The sequence below is a fragment of the Oncorhynchus keta genome, chromosome 7 (assembly GCF_023373465.1).
Source record: "Oncorhynchus keta strain PuntledgeMale-10-30-2019 chromosome 7, Oket_V2, whole genome shotgun sequence".
Taxonomy (NCBI): Eukaryota; Metazoa; Chordata; class Actinopteri; order Salmoniformes; family Salmonidae; genus Oncorhynchus; species Oncorhynchus keta.
The window spans coordinates 44104696-44124844 of NC_068427.1; the positions used below are offsets into that span (position 1 = coordinate 44104696).

At 44.8% G+C, this 20149-nt stretch overlaps 1 protein-coding gene across 2 annotated transcripts in view; it reads left to right on the top strand.

Moving 5' to 3' along the window:
* Positions 1-20149, top strand: part of LOC118386388 (glycophorin-C-like) — a 53654-nt gene that overhangs the window by 12827 nt on the left and 20678 nt on the right. The window lies entirely within an intron of this gene.

Genomic DNA, 20149 nt, shown 5'->3' on the forward strand with positions numbered 1-20149 from the left:
GCAACCAGCTGGTAGTAGTTGTACAAAAGTAGTGTCTGTTTTGCAACCAGCTGGTAGTAGTTGTACAAAAGCAGTGTCTGTTTTGCAACCAGCTGGTAGTAGTTGTACAAAAGCAGTGTCTGTTTTGCAACCAGCTGGTAGTAGTTGTACAAAAGTAGTGTCTGTTTTGCAACCAGCTGGTAGTAGTTGTACAAAAGCAGTGTCTGTTTTGCAACCAGCTGGTAGTAGTTGTACAAAAGCAGTGTCTGTTTTGCAACCAGCTGGTAGTAGTTGTACAAAAGCAGTGTCTGTTTTGCAACCAGCTGGTAGTAGTTACAAAAGCAGTGTCTGTTTTGCAAAAGCAGTGTCTGTTTTGCAACCAGCTGTCTGTTTTAGTAGTTGTACAAAAGCAGTGTCTGTTTTGCAACCAGCTGGTAGTAGTTGTACAAAAGCAGTGTCTGTTTTGCAACCAGCTGGTTTTAGTAGTTGTACAAAAGCAGTGTCTGTTTTGCAAAGCTGGTAGTAGTTGTACCAGCTGGTAGTAGTTGTACAAAAGCAGTGTCTGTTTTGCAACCAGCTGGTAGTAGTTGTACAAAAGCAGTGTCTGTTTTACAACCAGCTGGTAGTAGTTGTACAAAAGCAGTGTCTGTTTTGCAACCAGCTGGTAGTAGTTGTACAAAAGCAGTGTCTGTTTTGCAACCAGCTGGTAGTAGTTGTACAAAAGCAGTGTCTGTTTTGCAACCAGCTGGTAGTATTTGTACAAAAGCAGTGTCTGTTTTGCAACCAGCTGGTAGTAGTTGTACAAAAGCACCAGCTGGTAGTAGTTGTACAAAAGCAGTGTCTGTTTTGCAACCAGCTGGTAGTAGTTGTACAAAAGCAGTGTCTGTTTTGCAACCAGCTGGTAGTAGTTTTGTAGCTGGTAGTAGTTGTACAAAAGCAGTGTCTGTTTTGCAACCAGCTGGTAGTAGTTGTACAAAAGCAGTGTCTGTTTGCAACCAGCTGGTAGTAGTTGTACAAAAGCAGTGTCTGTTTTGCAACCAGCTGGTAGTATTTGTACAAAAGCAGTGTCTGTTTTGTAACCAGCTGGTAGTAGTTGGCTATCAGTCAGCTGGTCCGGTGGCTGACAGTCAGCTGGTCCGGTGGCTGTCAGTCAGCTGGTCCGGTGGCTGTCAGTCAGCTGGTCCGGTGGCTGTCAGTCAGCTGGTCCGGTGGCTGTCAGTCAGCTGGTCCGGTGGCTGTCAGTCAGCTGGTCCGGTGGCTGACAGTCAGCTGGTCCGGTGGCTGACAGTCAGCTGGTCCGGTGGCTGACAGTCAGCTTGTCCGGTGGCTGTCAGTCAGCTGGTCCGGTGGCTGACAGTCAGCTGGTCCGGTGGCTGACAGTCAGCTGGTCTGGTGGCTCTCAGTACTCATTAGCCTACTATAGAAAATAGGCCCTCTATGTGTGTTATTGGTGCACGTAGGTACTGTACCATGCTAACTTTTTGCAACAAAGAACAGACATGGAAACATTAAATCAAATAAAATGTTATTTTGTCACATGCCCCAAATACATCAGGTAGACCTTACTGTGAAATGCTTACTTACAATCCCTTAACCAACAATGCAGTTCAATAATATTTTTTTACTAAATAAACTAGTGAAAAATAAAAAGTTAAAAAGTAACACAGTAAAGTAATAGAGGCTATATACAGGGGTACCTGTACAGAGTCAACGTGGAGGCTATATACAGGGGGTACCTGTACAGAGTCAATGTGGAGGCTATATACAGGGAGTACCTGTACAGAGTTAATGTGGAGGCTATATACAGGGGGTACCTGTACAGAGACAATGTGGAGAATATATACAGGGAGTACCTGTACAGAGTCAATGTGGAGGCTATATACTGGGGGTACCTGTACAGAGTCAATGTGGAGGCTATATACAGGGGGTACCTGTACAGAGTCAATGTGGAGGCTATATACAGGGAGTACCTGTACAGAGTCAATGTGGAAGCTATATACAGGGAGTACCTGTACAGAGTCAATGTGGAGGCTATATACAGGGAGTACCTGTACAGAGTCAATGTGGAGGCTATATACAGGGGGTACCTGTACAGAGTCAATGTGGAGGCTATATACAGGGAGTACCTGTACAGAGTCAATGTGGAGGCTATATACAGGGGGTACGTGTACAGAGTCAATGTGCGGGTGTACAGGTTAAAGAAGGTCATTTGTACATGTAGGTAGGGGTAAAGTGACTATGCATAGTAAAGCAAATATTAATGTCAGTGTAAATAGTCTGGGCCTCCCTTTGATTAATTCTTCAGCAGTCTTGTGGCTTGGGGGTAGAAGCTGTCGAGGAGCCTTTTGGACCTAAACTTGTCTGGCAATCCAGTTCTGCTTGGCGTGCAGTTGCAGAGAGAACAGTCTATGACTTGCGTGACTGGAGTCTTTGACAATTTTCTGGGTCTTCCTCTGACACCGCCTAGTATACAGGTCCTGGGTGGAAGGAAGCTTGGACCCAGTGATGTACTGGACTGTACTCACTACCCTCTGTCGTGCCTTACGGTCAGACGCCGAGCAGTTGCCATACCAGGCTGTGATGCAACCGGTCAGGATGCTCTCGACGGTGCAGCTGTGGAACTTTTTGAGGATCTGGGGACCCATGCCACATCTTTTCAGTCTCCTGAGGGGGAAAAGGTGTTGTCATGCCCTCTTCACAACTGTATTGGTGTGTTTGAACCATAATAGTTTGTTGGTGGTGTGGACATCAAGGAACTTGAAACTCTCAGCCAGCTCCACTACAGCCCCATCGATGTGAATGGGGGCATGTTTGGCCCTCCTTGTCCTGTAGTCTTCGATCATCTCCTTTGTCTTGCTCATGTTGAGGGAGAGGTTGATGTCCTGGCACCACACTGCCAGGTCTCTGACCTCCACCCTATAGGCTGTCTTAGTTGTATGTGATCAGGCCTACCACTGTTGTGTCATTAACAAACTTAAAGAGGGTGTTGGAGTTGTGCTTGTGCTTTACAGGAGGGGACTAAGCACGTACCCGAGGGTGCCCTTGTTCAGGATCAGCATGGCAGATGTGTTGTTAACTACACTTACCACCTGGGGGTGGTCCATCAGGAAGTCCAGGATCCATTTGCAGAGGGAGGTGTTTAGTCCAAGGATCCTTAGCTTAGTGATGATTTTTGTGTTAAACGCTGAGCTGTAGTCAATGAAAAGCATTCTCACATAGGTGTTCCTTTTGTCCAGGTGGAAAAGGGCAGTGTGGAGTGCGATTGAGAATGCATCATCTGTGGAGGTATACAAATGGGTGTGGGTCTAGGGTTTCCGGGATGGTTTTGGTGTGAGCCATGACCAGACTTTCAAAGCCCTTCATGGCTACCAACATGAGTGCTATGGGGTGGTAGTCATTTAGGCAAGTTACCTTTGTTTTCTTTGGCACAGGGACTATGGTGGTCTAATTGAAACCTGTAGGCATTACTGACTTGGTCAGGGAGAGGTTGAAAATGTCAGTGAATATACTTACCAGTTGGTCTGTGCATGCTCTGAGTACACGTCCTGGTAATCCATCTGTCCCCGTAGCAGCAACATTATGTACAAAATAAGTTAAACAATGTGAAAAAGGACAGTTGGTTTGGAGGCCCTAAAACAGCAGCCATCATGTTCCCCAGACATGGAGATAGAGCTACATCCCCGAACACTAACCCCCGCACTCTAACCTCTGTTGTAGTTCAGAGACCTTTATGTAGCATCTCAGACAGAGTAAGGAAAGGACACAGAAAAATGGAGACTCTCCATTTTTAGCATGAAAGCATGTGTCTCAAAGGAGCTGAGAGATGACAGCAAGGCAGACCTTGAATTGTTTGGGCTGCTGGAGCAGTGCGTTCAGCCGTGGCGCTAGCGAGGGAGATTTTCCCCTTCCTCTACTTTGACCTTCAGGGTTTTTACTGTAGAAAAACCTAAGTTCCAAAGGCTGGGCCTAATATAGTTTAAGAGGTCATACAATAAGTTTGGTAGTGAATCATTTGTTTCTCTCACTCTTCACACCGCTCTCGTTTCTCTCACTCTTCACACCGCTCTCGTTTCTCTCACTCTTCACACCGCTCTCGTTTCTCTCACTCTTCACACCGCTCTCGTTTCTCTCACTCTTCACACCGCTCTCGTTTCTCTCACTCTTCACACCGCTCTCGTTTCTCTCACTCTTCACACCGCTCTCGTTTCTCTCACTCTTCACACCGCTCTCGTTTCTCTCACTCTTCACACCGCTCTCGTTTCTCTCACTCTTCACACCGCTCTCGTTTCTCTCTCTTCACCGCTCTCGTTTCTCTTCTTCACATCGCTCTCGTTTCTCTCACTCTTCACACCGCTCTCGTTTCTCTCACTCTTCACACCGCTCTCGTTTCTCTCACTCTTCACACCACTCTCGTTTCTCTCACTCTTCACATCGCTCTCATTTCTCTCACTCTTCACACCACTCGTTTCTCTCACTCTTCACACCGCTCTCGTTTCTCTCACTCTTCACACCGCTCTCGTTTCTCCCACTCTTCACACCGCTCTCGTTTCTCTCACTCTTCACACTCGCTCACCGCTCTCGTTTCTCTCACTCTTCACACCGCTCTCGTTTCTCTCACTCTTCACACCACTCTCGTTTCTCTCACCCTTCACATCGCTCTCGTTTCTCTCACTCTTCACACCGCTCTCGTTTCTCTCACTCTTCATACCGCTCGTTTCTCTCACTCTTCACACCGATCGTTTCTCTCACTCTTCACACCGCTCTCGTTTCTCTCACTCTTCACACCGCTCGTTTCTCTCACTCTTCACACCGCTCTCGTTTCTCTCACTCTTCACACCGCTCTCGTTTCTCTCACTCTTCACACCGCTCTCGTTTCTCTCACTCTTCACACCGCTCTCGTTTCTCTCACTCTTCACACCGCTCTCGTTTCTCTCACTCTTCACACCGCTCGTTTCTCTCACTCTTCACACCGCTCGTTTCTCTCACTCTTCACACCGATCGTTTCTCTCACTCTTCACACCGCTCGTTTCTCTCACTCTTCACACCGCTCTCGTTTCTCTCACTCTTCACACCGCGTTTCTCACTCTTTCTCTCGTTTCTCTCACTCTTCACATCGCTCTCGTTTCTCTCACTCTTCACACCGCTCTCGTTTCTCTCACTCTTCACACCGCTCTCGTTTCTCTCACTCTTCACACCGCTCTCGTTTCTCTCACTCTTCACACCGCTCTCGTTTCTCTCACTCTTCACATCGCTCTCGTTTCTCTCACTCTTCACAACGCTCGTTTCTCTCACTCTTCACACCGCTCGTTTCTCTCCCTCTTCACACCGCTCTCGTTTCTCTCACTCTTCACACCGCTCGTTTCTCTCACTCTTCACACCGCTCTCGTTTCTCTCACTCTTCACATCGCTCTCGTTTCTCTCACTCTTCACACCGCTCTCGTTTCTCTCACTCTTCACACCGCTCGTTTCTCTCACTCTTCACAACGCTCTCGTTTCTCTCACTCTTCATACCGCTCGTTTCTCTCACTCTTCACATCGCTCTTGTTTCTCTCACTCTTCACACCGCTCTCGTTTCTCTCACTCTTCACATCGCTCTCGTTTCTCTCACTCTTCACACCGCTCTCGTTTCTCTCACTCTTCACACCGCTCTCGTTTCTCTCACTCTTCACATACCTCTCGTTTCTCTCACTCTTCACATCTCTCGTTTCTCTCACTCTTCATACCGCTCTTGTTTCTCTCACTCTTCATACCGCTCTTGTTTCTCTCACCTCCTCTGCCCCTTTATGCAGGCTGCTTCCTCCTTTATCCCCAAGCACTCCCTGGCTTAATTAATGACTCACAGCCTTTCCTCGCTGGGACAGGAAATCAATATAAGGCCCGGGGGCGGAGCCAGCTACCTGCAAGATATCGCTTAATTACCACTCCCCTCACACCTCCCTGTCGTCTGCCACAGCATGCACTAATTAAGAAAATGACTGTAAAAACGATTAAATCTCCTTGAGTAATTTAAGCATTTTATGGTAGAGAGGGATGAGACAAAAGCTATGACAAATAAGTCTGATAAAAATAAACAAATACAAATACAAAGCAAATAAATACAAATACTCTACTTTCAAAAGAAATAAGACAGGTGAAAAGAGGGAGAGAGAGAGTGAGAAAGGAGATGAGAGAGCACGAGGGAGGGAGAAAGAGTGAGGGAGAGGAGAGGAGAGGGGGAGAGAGAGAGAGAGAGAGTGAGAGTGTGAGAGAAAGAGAGTGAGAGAATTAGGCAGACAAAGATAGAGAATCAGAGAGTAACAGAGGGGAACAGTGCAGGCGAGGCTGAGAGAAAGCAGTGTTGTAAAGTACTTAAGGGGGTATCTGTACTTTAATTTACTTATTATATTTTTGACAACTTTTACTTTCACTACATTCCAAGAGAAAATAATCAACTTTTTACTCCACACATTTTCCTGACACCCAAAAGTACTCCTTACATTTTGAATACTTAGCAAGACAGGAAAAAATTCCAGTTTACGCACTTTTGAAGAGAACACCTGGTCATCCCTACTGCCTCTGATCTGGCTGACTCACTAAACTCAAATGCATAATTTGTAAATGATGTCTGAGTGTTGGAGTGTGCCCCTGGCTATCCGTACATTTTTAAAACAAAATGGTGCTGTCTACGTTGCTTCATTTAAGGAATTTTAAGTGATTTATACTTTTACTTTTGCTTTTTCTTTTGAGCATATTTTAACAATTATATTTACTTTTGATACTTGAGTATATTTAAAACCAAATACTTTTTTACTTTCTATTAAGGTATCAATATTTTTACTCAGGTATCACAATTTGGTACTTTTTCCACCACGAGAGTGCTGCAGAGATATATAGTTGAAGTCGGAAGTTTACATACACTTAGGTTGGAGTTATTAAAACTCTTGTTTCAACCACTCCACAAATGTCTTGTTAAAACCTCTTTGGGCTAGGCGTTCCGCTAGTGCCCCAGCTCGACAACATCCGGTGAAATTACAGAGTGCAAAATTCAAAATACAAAAGTCGTAATATTAAACATTTGTGAAAATACAAATGTCTGACATTGTTTAAAAGCTGAACTTTGTGTTACTCAAACCACTTTGTCAGATGTCAAAAAGGCTTGAAGGTGAAAGCGATTATCTAAGGACAGTGCACCGCATTAACCAGCATTAAAAACATTTTCCAAACCAGCAGAGACGTCACAAAAATCAGAAATAGCGATAAAATAAATCACTTACCTTTGAAGATCTTCCTCTGTTTGCAATCCCAAGGGTCCCAACTATACAACAAATGGTTGTTTTGTTCGATAAAGTCCTTCCCCAAAAAGTTAGTTTAGTTGGCGAGTTTGATTCAGTAATCCACCCATTCCACTCGTTAAACATACAGACAAAGGAATCCCAAAAGTTACCAATAAACTTTGTTCAAACAATTCAAATATCGTTACTAATCAATCCTCAGGTACCCTAATATGTAAATAAATGATAACATTTAAGACGGAATGTAGTATGTCTACTTTGTGCATGACACAAGTCATTTTTCCAACAATTGTTTACAGACAGATGATTTCACTTATAATTCAATATATCACAGTGGGTCAGAAGTTGACATACACTAAGTTGACTGTGGCTTTAACCAGCTTGGAAATTTCCAGAAAAGGATGTCATGGCTTTAGAAGCTTCTGATAGGCTAATTGACATCCTTTGAGTCAATTGGAGGTGTACCTGTGGATGTATTTCAAGGCCTACCTTCAAACTCAGTTCCTCTTTGCTTGACATCATGGGAAAATCTAAAGAAATCAGCCAAGACCTCAGGAAACAGAATTGTAGACCTCCACAAGTCTGGTTCAATCAATCAATCAAAATGTATTTATATAGCCCTTCGTACATCAGCTGATATCTCAAAGTGCTGTACAGAAACCCAGCCTAAAACCCCAAACAGCAAGCAATGCAGGTGTAGAAGCACGGTGGCTAGGAAAAACTCCCTAGAAAGGCCAAAACCTAGGAAGAAACCTAGAGAGGAACCAGGCTATGTGGGGTGGCCAGTCCTCTTCTGGCTGTGCCGGGTGGAGATTATAACAGAACATGGCCAAGATGTTCAAATGTTCATAAATGACCAGCATGGTCGAATAATAACAAGGCAGAACAGTTGAAACTGGAGCAGCAGCACAGTCAGGTGGACTGGGGACAGCAAGGAGTCATCATGTCAGGTCGTGCTGGGGCACGGTCCTTGGGCTCAGGTCCTCAGAGAGAGAGAGAGAAAGAAAGAGAGAATTAGAGAGAGCATATGTGGGGTGGCCAGTCCTCTTCTGGCTGTGCCGGGTGGAGATTATAACAGAACATGGCCAAGATGTTCAAATGTTCATAAATGACCAGCATGGTCAAATAATAGTAAGGCAGAACAGTTGAAACTGGAGCAGCAGCATGGCCAGGTGGACTGGGGACAGCGAGGAGCCATCATGTCAGGTAGTCCTGGGGCATGGTCCTAGGGCTCAGGTCCTCCGAGAGAGAGAAAGAAAGAAGGAGAGAATTAGAGAACGCACACTTATATTCACACAGGACACCGAATAGGACAGGAGAAGTACTCCAGATATAACAAACTGACCCTAGCCCCCGACACAAACTACTGCAGCATAAATACTGGAGGCTGAGACAGGAGGGTTCAGGAGACACTGTGGCCCCATTCGAGGACACCCCGGACAGGGCCAAACAGGAAGGATATAACCCCACCCACTTTGCCAAAGCACAGCCCGCACACCACTAGAGGGATATCTTCAACCACCAACTTACAAGGCTGAGTATAGCCCACAAAGATCTCCGCCACGGCACAACCCAAGGGGGGGGGCGCCAACCAGACAGGATGACCAAAACAGTGAATCAACCCACTCAGGTGACGCACCCCCTGCAGGGACGGCATGAGAGAGCCCCAGTAAGCCAGTGACTCAGCCCCTGTAATAGGGTTAGAGGCAGAGAATCCCAGTGGAAAGAGGGGAACTGGCCAGGCAGAGACAGCAAGGGCGGTTCGTTGCTCCAGAGCCTTTCCGTTCACCTTCCCACTCCTGGGCCAGATAACACTCAATCATATGACCCACTAAAGAGATGAGTCTTCAGTAAAGACTTAAAGGTTGAGACCGAGTGTGCGTCTCTGACATGGGTAGGCAGACCGTTCCATAAAAATGGAGCTCTATAGGAGAAAGCCCTGCCTCCAGCTGTTTGCTTAGAAATTCTAGGGACAATTAGGAGGCCTGCGTCTTGTGACCGTAGCGTACGTGTAGGTATGTACGGCAGGACCAAATCAGAGAGATAGGTAGGAGCAAGCCCATGTAATGCTTTGTAGGTTAGCAGTAAAACCTTGAAATCAGCCCTTGCTTTGACAGGAAGCCAGTGTAGAGAGGCTAGCACTGGAGTAATATGATCAAATTGTTTGGTTCTAGTCAGGATTCTAGCAGCCGTATTTAGCACTAACTGAAGTTTATTTAGTGCTTTATCCGGGTAGCCGGAAAGTAGAGCATTGCAGTAGTCTAACCTAGAAGTGACAAAAGCATGGATTAATTTTTCTGCATAATTTTTGGACAGAAAGTTTCAGATTTTTGCAATATTACGTAGATGGAAAAAAGCTGTCCTCGAAATGGTCTTGATATGTTCTTCAAAAGAGAGATCAGGGTCCAGAGTAACGCCAAGGTCCTTCACAGTTTTATTTGAGACGACTGTATAACCATCAAGATTAATTGTCAGATTCAACAGAAGATCTCTGTGTTTCTTGGGACCTAGAACAAGCATCTCTGTTTTGTCCGAGTTTAATAGTAGAAAGTTTGCAGCCATCCACTTCCTTATGTCTGAAACACATGCTTCTAGCGAGGGCAATTTTGGGGCTTCACCATGTTTCATTGAAATGTACAGCTGTGTGTCATCCGCATAGATGACAGAGGTAAAGAGGTAAAGTGTATAGTGAAAACAATAGTGGTCCTAAAACAGAACCTTGAGGAACATGGAAATTTACAGTTGATTTGTCAGAGGACAAACCATTCACAGAGACAAACTGATATCTTTCCGACAGATAAGATCTAAACCAGGCCAGAACATGTCCGTGTAGACCAATTTGGGTTTCCAATCTCTCCAAAAGAATGTGGTGATCGATGGTATCAAAAGCAGCACTAAGGTCTAGGAGCACGAGGACAGATGCAGAGCCTCGGTCCGATGCCATTAAAATGTCATTTACCACCTTCACAAGTGCCGTCTCAGTGCTATGATGGGGTCTAAAACCAGACTGAAGCATTTTGTATACATTGTTTGTCTTCAGGAAGGCAGTGAGTTGCTGTGCAACAGCAAGAGAGGAATGGAAAATTCGATATAGGCCGATAGTTTTTTATATTTTCTGGGTCAAGGTTTGGCTTTTTCAAGAGAGGCTTTATTACTGCCACTTTTAGTGAGTTTGGTACACATCCAGTGGATAGAGAGCCGTTTATTATGTTCAACATAGGAGGGCCAAGCACAGGAAGCAGCTCTTTCAGTAGTTTAGTTGGAATAGGGTCCAGTATGCAGCTTGAAGGTTTAGAGGCCATGATTATTTTCATCATTGTATCAAGAGATATAGTACTAAAACACTTGAGCGTCTCTCTTGATCCTAGGTCCTGGCAGAGTTGTGCAGACTCAGGACAACTGAGGTTTGGAGGAATACGCAGGTTAAAAGAATAGTCTGTAATTTGCTTTCTAATAATCATAATCTTTTCCTCAAATAAGTTCATGAATTTATCACTGCTAAAGTGAAAGTCATCCTCTCTTGGGGAATGCTGCTTTTTAGTTAGCTTTGCGACAGTATCAAATAGGAATTTCCGATTTTTGTTCTTATTTTCCTCAATTAAGTTAGAAAAATAGGATGATCGAGCAGCAGTAATGGCTCTTCGATACTGCACGGTACCGTCTTTCCAAGCTAGTCGGAAGACTTCCAGTTTGGTGTGGCGCCATTTCCGTTCCAATTTTCTGGAAGCCTGCTTCAGAGCTCGGGTATTTTCTGTGTACCAGGGAGCTAGTTTCTTATGAGAAATGTTTTTAGTTTTTAGGGGTGCAACTGCATCTAGGGTATTGCGCAAGGTTAAATCGAGATCCTCAGTTAGGTGGTTAACTGATTTTTGTCCTCTGGCGTCCTTGGGTAGGCAGAGGGAGTCTGGAAGGGCATCAAGGAATCTTTGTGTTGTCTGACTTAAATGTAAATGTAATGTAATGTAATGTCTGTGAATTTATAGCACGACTTTTGATGGTCCTTGGTTGGGGTCTAAGCAGATTATTTGTTGCAATTGCAAACATAATAAAATGGTGGTCCGATAGTCCAGGATTATGAGGAAAAACATTAAGATCGACAACATTTATTCCATGGGACAAAACTAGGTCCAGCGACTGTGACAGTGAGTGGGTCCAGAGACATGTTGGACAAAACCCACTGAGTCGATGATGGCTCCGAAAGCCTTTTGGAGTGGGTCTGTGGACTTTTCCATGTGAATATTAAAGTCACCAAAGATTAGAATATTATCTTCTATGACTACAAGGTCCGATAGGAATTCAGGGAACTCAGTGATAAATGCTGTATATGGCCCAGGAGGCCTGTAAACAGTAGCTATAAAAAGTGATTGAGTCGGCTGCATAGATTTCATGACTAGAAGCTCAAAAGACGAAAACGTCATTTTTTTTATTGTAAATTGAAATTTGCTATCGTAAATGTTAGCAACACCTCCGCCTTTGCGGGATGCACGGGGATATGGTCACTAGTGTAGCCAGGAGGTGAGGCCTCATTTAAAACAGTAAATTCATCAGGCTTAAGCCATGTTTCAGTCAGGCCAATCACATCAAGATTATGATCAGTGATTAGTTCATTGACTATAATTGCCTTTGAAGTAAGGGATCTAACATTAAGTAGCCCTATTTTGAGATGTGAGTTATCATGATCTCTTTCAGTAATGACAGGAATGGAGGTGATCTTTATCCTAGTGAGATTGCTAAGGCAAACACCGCCATGTTTAGTTTTGCCCAACCTAGGTCGAGGCACAGACACGGTCTCAATGGTGATAGCTGAGCTGACTACACTGACTGTGCTAGTGGCAGACTCCACTATGCTGGCAGGCTGGCTAACAGCCTGCTGCCTGGCCTGCACCCTATTTCATTGTGGAGCAAGAGGAGTTAGAGCCCTGTCTATGTTGGTAGATAAGATGAGAGCACCCCTCCAGCTAGGATGGAGTCCGTCACTCCTCAGCAGGTCAGGCTTGGTCCTGTTTGTGTGCGAGTCCCAGAAAGAGGGCCAGTTATCTACAAATTCTATCTTTTGGGAGGGGCAGAAAACAGTTTTCAACCAGCGATTGAGTTGTGAGACTCTGCTGTAGAGCTCATCACTCCCCTAACTGGGAGGGGGCCAGAGACAATTACTCGAGGCCGACACATCTTTCTAGCTGATATGCATGCAGAAGCTATGTTGCGCTTGATGATCTCTGACTGTTTCATCCTAACATCGTTGGTGCCGACGTGGATAACAATGTCTCTATACTCTCTACACTCGCCATTTTTAGCTTTAGCCAGCACCATCTTCAGATTAGCCTTAACGTCGGTAGCCCTGCCCCCTGGTAAACAGTGTATGATCGCTGGATGATTCGTTTTAAGTCTAATACTGCGGGTAATGGAGTCGCCAATGACTAGAGTTTTCAATTTGTCAGAGCTAATGGTGGGAAGCTTCGGCGTCTCAGACCCCGTAACGGGAGGAGTAGAGGCCAGAGAAGACTCGGCCTCTGACTCCGACCCGCTGCTTAATGGGGAAAACCGGTTGAAAGTTTCTGTCGGCTGAATGAGCGACACCGGTTGAGCTTTCCTACAGCATTTCCTTCAAGAAACCGTGAGAAAGGTGTCCGGCTGCGGGGACTGTGCCAGGGGATTTATACTACTATCTGTACTTACTGGTGGCACAGACGCGGTTTCATCCTTTCCTACACTGAAATTACCCTTGCCTAACGATTGCGTCTGAAGCTGGGCTTGCAGCACAGCTATCCTCGCCGTAAGGCGAGTACTGCGACTACAATTAGAAGGCATCATGTTAATGTTACTACTTAGCTTGAGTCAATTGGAGGTGTACCTGTGGATGTATTTCAAGGCCTTGGGAGCAATTTCCAAACGGCTGAAGGTACCACGCTCATCTGTACAAACAATATTATGCAAGTATATACACCATGGGACCATGCAGCCGTCATACCGCTCAGGAAGGAGACGCGTTCTGTCTCTTAGAGATGAACGTACTTTGGTGCGAAAAGTGCTAATCAATCCCAAAACAACAACTAAGGACCTTGTGAAGATGCTGGAGGAAAACAGGTACAAAAATATCTATATCCACAGTAAAAATAATTCCTATATCGACATAACCTGAAAGGCTGCCCAGCAAGGAAGAAGCCACTGCTCCAAAACCGCCATAAAATAGCCAGACTACGGTTTGCAACTACACATGGTGACAAAGATCGTACTTTTTGGAGAAGTGTCCTCTGGTCTGATGAAACAAAAATAGAACTGTTTGGCCACAATGAACAAAAGTGGGAGGCTTGCAAGCTGAAGAACACCATCCCAACCGTGAAGCACAGGGGTAGCTGCATCATGTTGTGGGGGTGCGTTGCTGCAGGAGGGATTGGTGCACTTCACAAAATAGATGGCATCATGAGGAGGGGAAAATTATGTGGATATATTGAAGCAACATCTCAAGACATCAGTCAGGAAGTTAAAGCTTGGTTGCAAATGGGTCTTCCAAATGGACAGTGACACCAAGCATACTTCCAAAGTTGTGGCAAAATGGCTTAAGGACAAAAAAAGTCAAGGTTTTGGAGTGGCCATCACAAGCCCTGACCTCAATCCTACAGAACATGTGTAGGCAGAACTGAAAAAGCATGTGCGAGCAAGGAGGCCTACACACCTGACTCAGTTACACCAGATCTGTAAGGAGGAATGGGCCAAAATTCACCCAACCTATTTTGGGAAGGTTACCCGAAACGTTTGACCCAAGTTAAACAATTATAAAGGCAATACTACCAAATACGAATTGAGTGTATGTAAACTTCTGACCCACTGGGAATGTGATGCTGAAATAAATCATTCTCTCTACTAGTATTCTGACATTTCACATTCTTAAAATAAAGTTGTGATCTTAACTGGCCTAAATGTCAGGAATTGAACTGAGTTTAAATGTATTTGGCTGAGGTGTATGTAAACTTCCGACTTCAACTGTAGGTAACTGCCAAAATAAAGGAAATGTGAGTACATTTCGGATACACAGTGGTGTCCCATCTCTCCGATAGAGTTCCAGACATTTGTAGAATCTATGGCAAGGTTCATTGAGGCTGTTCTGATGGCTTGTGATGGCCCAACACCCTATTAAGACACTTTACTGTATTTTGGAGTTTCTTTTATTTAGCTGTAGATTGAGGCTTGGATGTATGAAGTAGTTGGAGAAATCAATAACATAATAAATTAATATAACTGGAGTAAAAGTAAACAGTAAATAACCCTTCCTATCTTCTTGGAGCAGGATGTTGGCTTTGGAACCGCAGGGATTGGAGGTATTTGTCCAAAAGGGAATTGAGGAGAGATGGGGGAGTTCTAACCCAGTGTCGTGAGACGAGAGAGACCCAACAACAATCCCAGAGAGGCATCTCTGTAGTGTCTGTTTATCTTAGCCCCCCCAGAGTCTCCTCCCCCATCCCCCCATTCCCTTCAGCTCAATGCTCCTGAGATAACAGGACAGATGTGCTGCCCCCAGCAGCACCAACTACCTCACACTCTCCCTCTCTGCCTCACGCTGCTGCTAGCTTCACACCAGGGAGAGCCAATCAGGGGCCTGGCAGGGAGGCTGGATGCTGGTCCTGGAGGATAGCTGTCCACTAAGTTTCCAGTTCCCTTGGAGTGTCCGTCTGCCAGACAGGAGAGGTGTTTAGTTGATTCCAGCCATGGTAAAAAGAGACAACTCTGAGATGTTTATAGCTGATGTTTATCCCATGCAGTGTCAATCCCACTGCGAAGTGTCACACACATCACTATCTAAACACAAACTAAATGTTATTAGTTATAACTAAAAGTTGGTTCAGATTTGATATATATATATATATTTCAGTTAATCAAATGAAAAGGGTTCTTCACGGGTGAGAGTTGAGAAACAGTTAAATAGGTCTAAACCATGGCAGCAAACTTTCAAGGCTTTTCTCTGAAAAAGCAAAAGCCTTTGCCAGGCACTGAACCTATCTGCCACGGTCTAGACAGTTCTGTTTATCTATTTATCTGTCTCAGTCTCTCTCCCTGATTCACTGGTCTGTCTGTTTGTGTCTACAATAGAGAACAAACCTCTTTACACATCCTCATAGGCGGTAAGGCAACGTGGAGCACGGGACAAGGCACCATCTGTCCCTAATCAGCTTCAACCATGCCTGAAGCAAGTCATCTGATCTTGTCATAAGATTTCATAGCCATTAAAAAACTGGCACAGACCCTTCACCAATCCCCCTTTACCTGGTCCGCAATGGTACAACTGCTGCCTTTACACGACAAGGCAAGGAAGAACAGGAAACGGGAAAAGGAAAAGCAGTGTTCTACAGTTGACATATGGTGGGAAGCGATAGAGTCTCCATTTTATATTCCAGACAGATATGACCCTCCAAGGCAGCCAGTAAAGAGAGGGATGAGTTCTCTGCAAACCAGGAAGAAAGAGGAGAAAGACACAGGGTGTGGTCGTCCAGAGCCTTCAGAAAGGATTCACACGCCTCAACTTTTTCCACATTTTGTTGTGTTACAGCCTGAATTTAAATGGATTTAAAATGGATAACGTTTAGATTTTTGGTCACTGGCCAACACAAAATACCCTATAATGTCAAAGTGGAATAATATTTTTCAAATCGTTACAAATGAATTACTAATTAAAAGCTGAAATGTCTTGATTCAATAAGTATTCAACCACATTGTTATGGCAAGCCTAAATAAGTTCAGGAGTAAATATTTTCTTAACAAGTCACATTATTTTATTTTTTATAAAAAAAATATTTCACCTTTATTTGACCAGGTAAACCAGTTGAGAACATAATTTACAACTGAAACCTGGCCAAGATAAAGCAAAGCAGTGTGACACAAACAACAATACAGAGTTACACATGAACAAACGTACAGTCAATAACACAATAGAAAAATCTATGTACAGTGTGTGCAAATGTAGAAGAGTAGGGAGGTAAGGCAATACATAGGCCATGGAGGTGAACTAATTACAATTTAGCATTAACACTGGAGTGATAGATGTGCAGAAGATGATGTGCAAGAAGAGATAATGGGGTGCAAAAGAGCAAGAGGATAAGTAACAATATGGGGGATGAGGTAGTCTAGTGTGCTATTTACGATTGGCTGTGTACTGGTACAGTGATCGGTACGCTGCTCTGACAGCTGATGCTTAAAGTTAATGAGGGAGATATAATACTCCAGCTTCAGTGATTTTTGCAATTCATTGCAGTCATTGGCAGCAGAGAACTGGAAGGTCAGGCGGCCAACGGAAGTGTTGGGTTTGCGGGTGACCAGTGAAATATACCTTCTGGAGCACGTGCTACAGGTGGGTGTTGCTATGGTGACCAGTGAGCAAGGCGGGATTTTCCCTAGCATAGACTTATAGATGATATGGAGCCAGTGGGTTTGGCAACGATTATGAAGTGAGAACCAGTCAATGAGAGCAAACAGGTCGCAGTGGTGGGTAGTTTATGGGGCTTTGGTGACAAAACGGATGGCACTGTAATAGACTACATCCAGTTTGCTGAGTAGAGTGATTGAGGCTATTTTGTAAATGACATCGCCAAAGTCAAGGATCGGTAGGATAGTCAGTTTTACAAGGGTATGTTTGGCGGCATGAATGAAGTAGGCTTTGTTTTTTATTTTTGGATTGGAGATGCTTAATGTGAGTCTGGAAGGAGAGTTTACAGTCTAACCAGACACCTAGGTATTTGTAGTTGTCCACATATTCTAAGTCAGAACTGTCCAGAGTAGTGATGCTAGTCGGGCGAGAGGGTGCGGGCAGCAATCGGTTGAAGAGCATGCACTTAGTTTTACTTGCATTTAAAAGCAGTTGGAGGTCACAGAAGGATTGTTTTATGGCATTGAAGCTCGTTTAGAGGTTTGTTAGCACAGTGTCCAAAGAAGGGCCAGAAATATACAGAAGGGTGTCGTCTGCGTAGAGGTGGATCAGAGAATCACCATCAGCAAGAGCGACATCGTTGATATATACAGAGAAAAGAGTCGGCCCGAGAATTGAACCCTGTGGCACCCCCATAGAGACTGCCAGAGGTCCAGACAACAGGCCTTCCAATTTGACACACTGAACTCTATCCTGAGTATACTCGCCAATGTCCAGTCTCTTGACAACAAGGTACATGAAACTCGAGCAAGGGTAGCCTTCCAGAGAGACATCAGAGATTGTAACATTCTTTGTTTCACGGAAACATGGCTCACTCGGGATACGTTTTCAGAGTCGGTACAGCCACCCGGTTTCTTCATGCATCGTGCCTCCAGAAACAAACATCGTTCTGGTAAGAAGAAGGGTGGGGGTATAAGCCTCATGATTAACGAGTCGTGGTGTGATCATAACAACATACATAACAACATATAGGAACTCAAGTCCTTTTGTTCACCTGACCTACAATCAAATGCCAACCGCATAGAATTCTCTTCGATTACAATCACAGCCGTGTATTGATTGCAGCATTTGCGCAAAACTGAAAGCGCGAACCACTGCTTTTAATCATGGCAAGGTGACCGGAAACATGACCGAATACAAATAGTGTAGCTATTCCCTCTGCAAGGCAATCAAACAAGCTAAGCGTCAGTATAGAGACAACGGCTCAGACACGAGACATATGTGGCAGGGTCTACAGTCAATCATGGACTACAAAAAGAAAACCAGCCCCATCGCGGACACCAATGTCTTGTTCCCAGACAAACTCAACAACTTCTTTGCTCGCTTTGAGGACAATACAGTGCAACTGACAGGGCCTGGTACCAAAACTTGTGGGCTCTCCTTCACCGCAGCCAACGTGAGTAAAACATTTAAACATGTTAACCCTCGCAAGGCTGCCGGCCCAGACGGCATACCTAGCTGCGTCCTCAGGGCATGCGCAGACCAGCTGACTGGTGTGTTTATGGACATATTGAATAACTCCCTATCCCAGTCTGCTGTTCCCGCATGCTTCAAGATGCCAACATTGTTCCTGTTCCCAGGAAACCTAAGGTAACTGAGATAAATGACTATCGCCCCATAGCACTCACTTCCATCATCATGAAGTGCTTTGAGAGAGTAGTCAAGGATCATATCACCTTCACACTACCTGACTCCCTAGACCCACTCCAATTTGCTTACCGCCCCAATAGGTCCACAGACGACGCAATCACAACCACACTGCACACTGCCCTAACCCACCTGGACAAGAGGAATACCTATGTACGAATGCTGTTCATCGATTAGAGCTCAGCATTTAACACCATAGTACCCTCCAAACTCGTCATCAAGCTCGAGACCCTGGGTCTCGACCCCGCCCTGTGCAACTGGGTCCTGGACTTTCTGACGCCCCCAGGTGGTGAGGGTAGGAGGAGGCTGAAGAAATGTGGCTTGTCACCAAAAACACTCACAAACTTTTACAGATGCACAATCGAGAGTACCCTGTCGGGCTGTATCACCGCCTGGTACAGCAACTGCTCGGCCCAGAACCGTAAGGATTTCCATAGGGTAGTGAGGTCTGCACAACGCATCACCGGGGGCAAACTACCTGCCCTCCAGGACACCTACACCACCCGATGTCACAGGAAGGCCATCATTAAGGACAACAACCACCCGAGCCACTGGTTGTTCACCCCACTATCATCCAGAAGGCGAGGTCAGTACAGGTGCATCAAAGCAGGGACCGAGAGACTGAAAAACAACTTCTATCTCAAGGCCATCAGACTGTTAAACAGCCATCACTAACATTGAGTGGCTTCTGCCAACATACAGACTCAATCTCTAACCACTTTAATAATTAATAATTGGATGTAATAAATGTATCTCTAGTCACTTTTAAACAATGTCACTTTATATAATGTTTACGTACCCTACATTACTCATCTCATATCTATATACTGTACTCTATACCATCTACTGTATCTTGCCTATGCCGTTCGGCCATCACTCATCCATATATTTATATGGACATATTCTTAATCATTCCATTACACTTGTGTGTATAAGATAGTTGTTAGATTGTTAGATTACTTGTTAGATATTACTGCATGGTCGGAACTAGAAGCACAATCATTTCATTTCATGCTGCATTAACATCTGCTAACCATGTGTATGTAACCAATAACATTTGATTTGATTTGATAAGTAGTTTGTGAACCAAGCGAGGCAGTCATTTGAGAAGCCAAGGCTATTGAGTCTGCCGATAGGAATGCGGGGATTGACAGAGTCGAAAGCCTTGGCCAGGTCGATGAAGACGGCTGCACAGTACCGACTTTTATCGATGGCGGTTATGATATCGTTTAGGACCATGAGCGTGGCTGAGGTGCACCATTGACCAGGTCGGAAACCAGATTGCATAGAGGAGGTGGAGAAGGTATGGTGGGATTCGAAATGGTCGGTGATCTGTTTATTAACTTCGCTTTCGAAGATTTCAGAAAGCCAGGGCAGGATGGATATAATAGGTCTATAACAGTTTGGGTCTAGAGTGTCTCCCCCTTTGAAGAGGGGGATGACCGCGGCAGCTTTCCAATCTTTGGGGGTCTCAGACGATACAAAAGAGAGGTTGAATAGGCTAGTAATAGGGGTTGCAACAATTTAGGCAGATAATTTTACGAAGAGAGGGTCCAGATTGTCAAACCAGCTGATTTGTAGGGATCCAGATTTTGCAGTTCTTTCAGAACATCAGCTGTCTGGATTTGGGTGAAGGAGAAGCGGGGGAGGGGGCTTGGGAAAGTTGCTGCATGGGGTGCTGAGATTTTGGCCAGGGTAGGAGTAGCCAGGTGGAAAGCATGGCCAGCCGTAGAAAAACGCTTATTGAATTTATCGATTATCATTGAATTTATCGGTGGTGACAATGTTTCCTATCTGCAGTGCAGTGGGCAGCTGGGAGGAGGTGTTCTTATTCTCC